Source organism: Saccoglossus kowalevskii, chromosome 4, assembly GCF_978046115.1.
Source record: "Saccoglossus kowalevskii chromosome 4, keSacKowa6.1, whole genome shotgun sequence".
Taxonomy (NCBI): Eukaryota; Metazoa; Hemichordata; class Enteropneusta; family Harrimaniidae; genus Saccoglossus; species Saccoglossus kowalevskii.
The window spans coordinates 34,208,066-34,217,717 of record NC_140644.1 but is presented as its reverse complement, the minus strand read 5'-3'; the positions used below and the strand labels follow the sequence as shown (position 1 = coordinate 34,217,717).

Sequence of the window (9,652 nt, the reverse complement as noted above, 5' to 3'; positions counted from 1 at the left end):
ACTCCTTTCAGAAAGTGCCCTCCCATTGTGGAATTGAAACTCTGCCCGCCCTTTTCATTTTCTGCCTCCCCTTTCCCCACTGCATAAAATTATGTGTTCCCCTCCCACTAACGAACATTTTTGGTCGAACAGCTTCTGTAATTAAAATGTATCCAAAGTAGTATCACCATACACATTACACATAAAAAATCAAACAATTTCATGAACACTATTTTTCTTCAAAAAATAACGCCCTCTAGTGGTAATTATGAAACAAGACTTATGGGCTCATACCACTAATTGAATTTCCATAGACGACAATGTTAACATATGACGAGATTGCTATATGAAAATGACGAAGAAAGTTGAAAATATGGCTCAAAAATGGGAAATCAACATGCCAGTAATCAACCATATGAAAAAAACTAACATGTTGGCTCAAACTCTTGCAAATCTCAGGTAAACAAGACAAATCTACTGTACATTTTGTATTTGGATTGCACCAAGAGAAATCACCGGAAAAACACCAAGATTAGAACATCCAAATACACACAGAATATACCCACAGGTACACAGCCGCTAAGTAGTAAACAAAGGACCACATGTTGGTCTCACCCTTGACCCAGGTGATTACGCCCTGAAACAGAGAGCACCTAAGAAAAACAAATATTTAAAAAAAATCATTGGTTCTTGCAAGACATTTAAATTGGGCTACGAGCAGCCATTGGTTGATTAGTGGCATGAGACCTTAAGGGACACTGGATGGAAGTTGGATGGCGAAGCAAGCTGAATAGCAATATCCAACATTACAATACCATTAACAAACAAGTCATTCACTACTGAACTATTGAATAGTGCACAAACCCGAAAATGCTCAACTGATTCGTCCAAACTGTAACACCATTTTATAGCTGCAGAAACCTAAAATACACCCGATCTATAACACATTGCATTGAAGTACTTAATCACAATCGTGAATGAAATTATGTACTTTGCCATTATGTGTGTTATAAATTGTAGAAGTTTATGAAGGTGGATGAAAGGTGATTTTAAGATGGCTAAGCCACTCTTATTTACCATGCTGAACATTGGCTTTAATTGTAGAGAGAATTTTATATGTGAAAACAAAAATATATATATATAGATATTAGGGGAACTCGTTTCCACAGAAATTGATTTTACTATTTTTTTTCTCATAGAATCATGCCTAATAAATTTTGCACAAAACTGGGTACAATTTGGCAGAACTAGTGAATCCAATACAGATATGTTAAGAAATATGCCAAACAAAGATGTGAAAAAAAAATTGGGTGTGGCAATACTTAATTCCACGGTGATGAGAATTTGTACAAAATTTGAGCTCCATTTTGGAATCAAGAGATGGTGACCATTTTTTTCTCTCCCTCCCATCCTTCTGTTAAGACATACACATTTAAGTTGTCTGGAAGGATTGGGCTGAAAATAGCTTTTAATGATTCACAACAAAATGTCACTTCCCATTTTCACAAAGTTATCTTTTAAAAGAGCAGATCAGTATTTACTGCATTTTTATTTCAATATCCTAGAGGCATAGAAATACCATAATTAATACTATCTGCAATACTGCACAATCAACCAGGGGGACATACAGACACAGATATATGCATAGACTCAGTAGGCAAACAAGTGTAAATAAAAATTTAATTTCTATATTTACACAAAAATTGTCATACATAAACATTACTATTAATTATATTATACCAGTGTATCACTGCCATCAATGTGATTGGTTGGGAGACTGTTTTAATTTATGCAAGCCATGGTTAAATAGAACATAATGCACAGTTATGGTGTTCCAAATAAGGCCCCAGAATATGAATACAAGTTCAATTTGTAAACAAATAAAGGGAAAGGCATTTAAATTTTAGGGAAATTTGGGGTAATATTGATAGCATGATTTGAAGATATTATATACATATTTCATTTTGGCAGTGGTTAAATAAAATAAAAATTGTACAACCTACAATTTTTGCAGGCTATTCTTTGCGACATGTTTTCGTTGTCTGCAACATAGACATGGCAGAGTATCATGTTCGGGAGCTGGAAACGCAGGCTAAAATGTATGCTACCAGCGGCGAAAATTGTCCCGTTGAAGTATTTCAAAATGTATTTGTCCAAATTGCAAAATGTGTTGTTTCAGGGACCCCATGTAAATGTAACACACACTGACATAGTCTGGTATTCATGAAAATAAATTGGAATCTATGATGAAAGAGATTTTGATAGCAGCAAATTTGTTGACAATTCATACACATCCACTGAGTGCACTGTGTTCGGCAGGAGTTGAAACCAGACACAATTATGTATTTCAGTGTTCGGTCCTACACTAACAAAGTCACCAATAATCAGAGTCAAGGGACATCCAGTATCCTGTCTTGCAGTTTTTGGTATAAAAACAAATCCTCTGATAGAGAAGTGACCGTAGCTATCAAAGCCGGTTTTCCGACAACGTCATCCGTACCCCAGAAAACACCAGCATAGTAGGCGTCTGGAGCAACTCCCGCAGAATCTGGCACCGCTTCTATTTCTAATACCCACAATCAAAGTACACATGCAGCATCTGCTTTGTTCCATAACTGCACCTTTAATGGACCGATTAATGTCAGCATAACAAACACAAAATAGAAAATTCGACAACGATATTAAGTCCACAGCACATGTTTTCAAAAATGGAGCGCAGTGCGCGCTGCCGGTAATTTCTGCTGATGATACTTTATTCACAGCTATTCATATGTAAATTTAGCTTTCAGCTTGTTCAGTTTATTCAATTTCTAATTATTTGCTAGTTTCTTGCGTTGTAGAAATAAACTCCCTTTGATTGTGATGATATCTAAACTTGCTCTTCTGTGCGTTTGTGTACTGAGCGCGAGTGTGTGATGAGAGATTAAATACTGGTTCCAGGGCCCATTTCATCTGATCACCGTGTCTACCAGCCGATGCTCATTACACGTCGATCGAAAACGACTTTCTTATTTTGTAAAAAGGCCGAGAGTGTCGAAAATGCTACAGAAATGAAGTTGGTATAATATAATAGCAATAAACCACCGCTGGAGTCAGATATACCACTCGATATTACACAATTCACTCCATATATGGAGTGAATTGTGCAATATCTCATGGTATACCCACCTCCGGCGGTGGTTTATTACTTAATTATGATTCTATTAGGCACACAGTAAATGGCTGCTGAATATACATTTTCATAAAATATGACATGTGATATGTATGTAGTCGCAAGAATTGGCAATCGCATTTGTTGAAAATCACTGGAAAATGTTTAATTACATAAAACAGGCTTCAAAAACACATCATATATTGTGGCTCTCTTAATGAACCCCTTAACCAGAAAAGCTAAAACACCAAAACAATTACAATACTATTAGGGTACTAGCATTCATTTTAAATAAAGCACATCTGGCAACATTCTAAAAAACATGTTTTTATACAAGTAACTTTTTGACAGAATCACTTCAGCTATATACTAGTAATCATAAAACAATGTACTTGTTGCTCTGAAATTCAATATATCTTGTCTACAATCCTCAGGAAAGCAGCAAATAAACAAACTACCTCATGGTATAAATAGCTCCTCTGTATTTGTACAGAAAAAGGTAAAAAGTGATACTAATTATAGAAAATTAATTTTATTCAAGCTTCAGTCAAAATTGTTGACTGCTATACAGGGATCAAGTAGAAGCTAAATTATTAGTATTAATGCTTGTAAATCTTTGAGATGCATTTTTGTAAACAGTCCTTGCAACTCCTGTGAACAGTACCTATGCACCTATTGTGATACCACTGTAAACATTGACAATAATGTATCATACCATCATTGTATGGCCAACGACAGGAACAGTAGAGCTTTATTATAAAAACTTTACCTTTTTGCTGGAGCGTGTTACATTTTGAAGCTTTGGAAATGCTTGGAATTGTTTGGCCTCAAGGCATGAGACAACATGCTGTCGCATTTTATTTTGATCAAAATTCATATATGGTAATTTTGTTTTGTTTCCAAGACATAACTCTAATGAATTGGCAACGGCAAAAATACCAAAGTTGTTAGAACCTCTTAACAGTTGTTGGGTTTGTGGCATGCATACCTTAATGTAATTTTCAGTTTCAAAGAAGCGATATATACAAGCAATTTGGTTCTGTACTTCTACTGCTGGAGCACTAGATGGTGTGCTGTCATAGTATGAGATTTCATTCCCTACACTAGACACAGCAACCCAATGTGCTGAACAAGTGAATAGTATTTGGACAGACTCTGAGGTAATAGGAAAGAATTGATTGTTCTGAGAAAGTAAAGTATCTTGAAATCCACTAATAGAAGGAAACTGCTGCTGTAATAGCTTCTGAGCAGCATTTACATGAAGATCAGATAACAGTCCCAGGAGTCAGTAATTCAGTTCTATCAGATTCATGAAGATGGTAGTCATCTATCCATACTGGATTGTGTAATATTTCATTTAATGGCAGATCCTGTCAAAAAAAAGATCAATAATTAAAGTCATATTTTGTACATGACATAAGCTATGATCATCTATGGGATCAACATATTAAGAGACGACATTTCAAAACAATGACAGCAGTTATATTTTAGACAATTTGGTGGACTGCCATATTCAGAGAAGTAGCAATTTTATAGGTGTATGCATCAGGGTTTGGTGCGTCAGTATTCTCACCTAGATTGGGTTTACGAGTGGAGCAGCACCTAAGAAACTGTTACACTCATGGTTTTTTCATGGCATACTTTAATTTTAGTATTCTTGCAATAACCTAGTTTCCTGTGAATGAGTTTTTATTCTTTACGAAAGTATTTATGACATTCGATTCACCATAAATATAAATTTTTATGACAATTAGTAATTTATTGCAACTAAACTTATAAATAGTCGGCATGAATTCAAACTTTCAATCTGGTTAGGTGGTAAAATATAACAAAATATCGGGCCACTGTTGCCAAAGCAACAACCAAAAAACTATTTTTTGAATAGCTTCGCACCTAATGTATCTCCTCTTACAATTCCAGGATTGAAAAGCTCGGACATAGCTCATTCTATTCAGCTTGAGTGTGGGCACAAAGTTACTGTTTTTTTAACGCCTTTTATCATTACTGAGAGATTTGCCCATAGACCAGTGTTGAGTTACCTACAGAAATAACAAGACAGATCTAACATAAGAATAAATAGTACGGTACATTATAAGTGCAACACATTTTTAACTTGCACATTCTAAGGGTCGTTTCATTTCAATAAAATAAAGGTGAAACTAACTGTGAAACTTTAAGTAATGATAGCTATCAACATACAGTGTAAAAGTGACACGGTTATCAGCCACTAAGTGTAGAGACATACTTTTTAGTATTTAGGGTAATTTTCACATCCAACAAATATATACTTTATATATATTTTATTACCTCAACTTAAGATGAACTGTCATTATTTATTAAGGTATAATAAAGTGTATTATTATTATTATTATTATTATATACAATGTACAGATGACAGAGCTATCTGATACAAAGTGTATATGCCTTATTTTGAAATAGACTTTTTGAGTATTTGGATGCTGCCATCTACATACAATGTACAGATGACAGAGCTATCTGATACAAAGTGTAGATGCCTTATTTTGAAATAGACTTTTTGAGTATTTGGATGCTGCCATCTACATACAATGTACAGATGACAGAGCTATCTGCTACAAAGTGCAGATGCCTTATTTTGAAATAGACTTTTTGAGTACTTGGATGCTGCTATCTACATACAATGTACAGATGACAGAGCTATCTGATACAAAGTGTAGATGCCTTATTTTGAAATAGACTTTTGTGTACTTGGATGCTGCTATCTACATACAATGTACAGATGACAGAGCTATCTGATACAAAGTGTAGATGCCTTATTTTGAAATAGACTTTTTGAGTACTTGGATGCTGCTATCTACATACAATGTACAGATGACAGAGCTATCTGATACAAAGTGTAGATGCCTTATTTTGAAATAGACTTTTTGAGTATTTGGATGCTGCTATCTACATACAATGTACAGATGACAGAGCTATCTGATACAAAGTGTAGATGCCTTATTTTGAAATAGACTTTTTGAGTACTTGGATGCTGCTATCTACATACAATGTACAGATGACAGAGCTATCTGATACAAAGTGTAGATGCCTTATTTTGAAATAGACTTTGAGTACTTGGATGCTGCTATCTACATACGATGTACAGATGACATAGCTATCTGATACAAAGTGTATATGCCTTATTTTGAAATAGACTTTTTGAGTATTTGGATGCTGCTATCTACATACAATGTACAGATGACAGAGCTATCTGATACAAAGTGTAGATGCCTTATTTTGAAATAGACTTTTTGAGTACTTGGATGCTGCTATCTACATACAATGTACAGATGACAGAGCTATCTGATACAAAGTGCAGATGCCTTATTTTGAAATAGACTTTTTGAGTACTTGGATGCTGCTATCTACATACAATGTACAGATGACAGAGCTATCTGATACAAAGTGTAGATGCCTTATTTTGAAATAGACTTTTTGAGTACTTGGATGCTGCTATCTACATACGATGTACAGATGACATAGCTATCTGATACAAAGTGTATATGCCTTATTTTGAAATAGACTTTTTGAGTACTTGGATGCTGCCATCTACATACAATGTACAGATGACAGAGCTATCTGATACAAAGTGTAGATGCCTTATTTTGAAATAGACTTTTTGAGTACTTGGATGCTGCTATCTACATACAATGTACAGATGACAGAGCTATCTGATACAAAGTGTAGATGCCTTATTTTGAAATAGACTTTTTGAGTACTTGGATGCTGCTATCTACATACAATGTACAGATGACAGAGCTATCTGCTACAAAGTGCAGATGCCTTATTTTGAAATAGACTTTTTGAGTACTTGGATGCTGCTATCTACAAACAATGTACAGATGATATAGCTATCTGATACAGGGCTCGAAATTAGTGGTAGCCCCGTGTCCACAGACTACCAGTTTCTTTCTTGGGGCTACCACTTTTCAAATTTGGTAGCCCAACTGGGCTACCAAAAATCCGGGATGAGACAGTGTTTACTCTAGGATGCGTGATTGCCCGCCTACTACACACGCCCTTAAAAAATTCTCCGAGGGCAAAAATCGCCCTTTTCCTCACTGCCCATTGAATTCTTTTTATGATGGCCTATGCGTGTATGATACAAATAACAATCACCCTCCCATATATTTCGTTTAAAATTGTGCGTCCTTATATTTAAAAAACATTACCTTCTTCGGGTATATCAGGATGACGCGTTAAGCAACTTGCCGAGGCAACAATGCATTGTTCTTCCCGCTTGTTGCGTGATTTAATTAATTATTTTGCTCGTCCAATTTTTTATTATTACTCAGTAGTGATTATATTAACGTATAAAAAATAAATTCGTTGAATTGTTATGAAATGCAACTTAGTTTCATCGTAAGCGAATGATTCCAAACGCATATTAAACACTTGATGCTGGAGAATATCAGCAATGCTTTGACCTGGGACAGAGTTCTTTGACCTGATAATCACAAATTAACCAATCAAAATGATGGGATGATGCCAACGTGCTCATAGCTCATTTTATAAATAAGTTAATGTTATTGAACGCATCACGGAAGAGATTTGCCGATATTGTAGTATGATCTTTTGGCTTGGATTTAGATGGGAAAATGGGATGGGTTTTTTTTAAAACAAAAAATTAGTTGTTTTCAAACGATAAACTGAGCATTTGAAGAATAATTTAACATTGTTTATAGTGATACCAGCTCATTGTTGAAACAAAGCTTACCCATTCACGCTAGTCACCATAAAAATCATACTCTTGAATAGGCATCAATGACTACGGTAAAACTTAAATTAGACCATAGACCTTAAAAAGTCTATGATTAGACTATATTAGGCGTCCGGAATAATTTAAATGTCCAATTACTAGTACGCCAAAATATTTAATGAAAAAACCTGATTTCTTTTATTTTAAAAACCAAACAGAATCAAGTACATTGCATAGACAGGATTACGTTACAGTGGTGTTAGTTCTGAGTGTTAGTTCAATTAAGCGCCATTTGCAATAAAGTTGTCAAAATGTGACCTCAAATTAGCGCCAAACAGAAATGAAAATGTATCAAAGTGGCGCCTATATGAGGTATTATACGGTACAATCAAGATAATTTTTTGTGTGGCAATTTAAGTTTTGTGACAATAAAATTGAATACTATAACATTAAAACTTTAAACTTAGAATTTGTAGTATTTCACAATGCACAATGAGTGAAAGCAGTGAAACTATAAAACATGAACTCTTTATTTCAGTTAGGTTCTCCTGTCTATAGGAAATTAGTACCGATACATTCAAATATATGAAACATTATCTACCTGTCAAAATAATGTACTGAACATGACATTTGTTTATAAAAAAAATATTCTTTTTTTATTTTTACGGCATAAATACTGCTCTAAAAATATTGGGCTACCAGGGATTGATCTTGGGCTACCAGATTTAAAAAGTGGTAGCCCAGATGGACTACCAGAAAAAAAAGTTAATTTCGAGCCCTGTGATACAAAGTGTAGATGCCTTATTTTGAAATAGACTTTTTGAGTATTTGGATGCTGCTATCTACATACAATGTACAGATGACAGAGCTGTCTGATACAAAATGTAGATGCCTCGCTTTGAGATAGACTTTTTGAGTATTTGCTTGGATTCTGTAAAGTGTATTTCAAAACAATCCTTCAAGTTATACCAGGGCACTGGAAACTCTTGTGACTAGATTGAAACAGATTGCCCTGATAGCGTTTCACTCATTACAGTGCATGGGAACAACATCTGCTGCTTATGTCAACATCAATGAAATAGGTTTTGAACATGATAGATGGAAATTCTAAACTGCAAAGGACATCAGTGTTCTCCACAAGGGGTTTTAGGCGGGCGGCCCGCCCATCAAGTTTTACGGCCGCCCAGTAACTCTCAACACCCGCCCACCAACGTACATCCAGCTGAAATTATTTGTAAAAAGCTTACATTGTTCTTCCCAAGCCTAAACAAAAGAGTAGTTTTCCAACCCTTTATTTTGCTATTGTTTCAACAGTCCAAACATAAACAATGTCCATTGGAAGTCTGCAAGCAGTTATCAAGTGTATTCATGGCAATGTGTCAATCGCTTGAATTCATTGTCGCCAGACATTGTTGCCACTTATTGCTCACGATATGCAACTACAGTGGTTTCAATTTACAGCTGTATTTTTAATAATCGTCTTCCGATCACGAAAGAAAGAAGTAAATACGAACGAAATGTATATGCACAGAAAATAAACAAATATATTAGCAGATTGCATGTAAACTCGAAAAAAAATTTAAATTCTAGCCGTATTTACAACGTTCGCTCGATTTTCATTGTGAAAACAGCATGGAGAAGGCAAACTGATGACCTTTTGGCCTACCCCATTCAACGACCGTCTGCTACCCACCGCTGTTGGCGCTGTAACGATTTAGTATCAAAGTTGCATAGGGGAACAGCGCATTCTGGGTGTTCGTGTACTGAATTCGGAAAGCGGTAATAAACATCAAACATGGCTGCTG

General features: G+C 35.2%; 1 long non-coding RNA gene across 1 annotated transcript; it reads right to left on the bottom strand.

Annotated features, from left to right (window-relative positions):
* Positions 1–3,270: 3,270 nt before the first annotated feature.
* LOC146747366 (uncharacterized) lies at positions 3,271–5,621 on the bottom strand. Its single transcript, XR_014929218.1, has 2 exons — positions 5,024–5,621; positions 3,271–4,500 (listed from the first exon to the last, which is right to left on the bottom strand). It is a non-coding gene; the product is annotated as an uncharacterized LOC146747366 (long non-coding RNA).
* Positions 5,622–9,652: the final 4,031 nt, after the last annotated feature.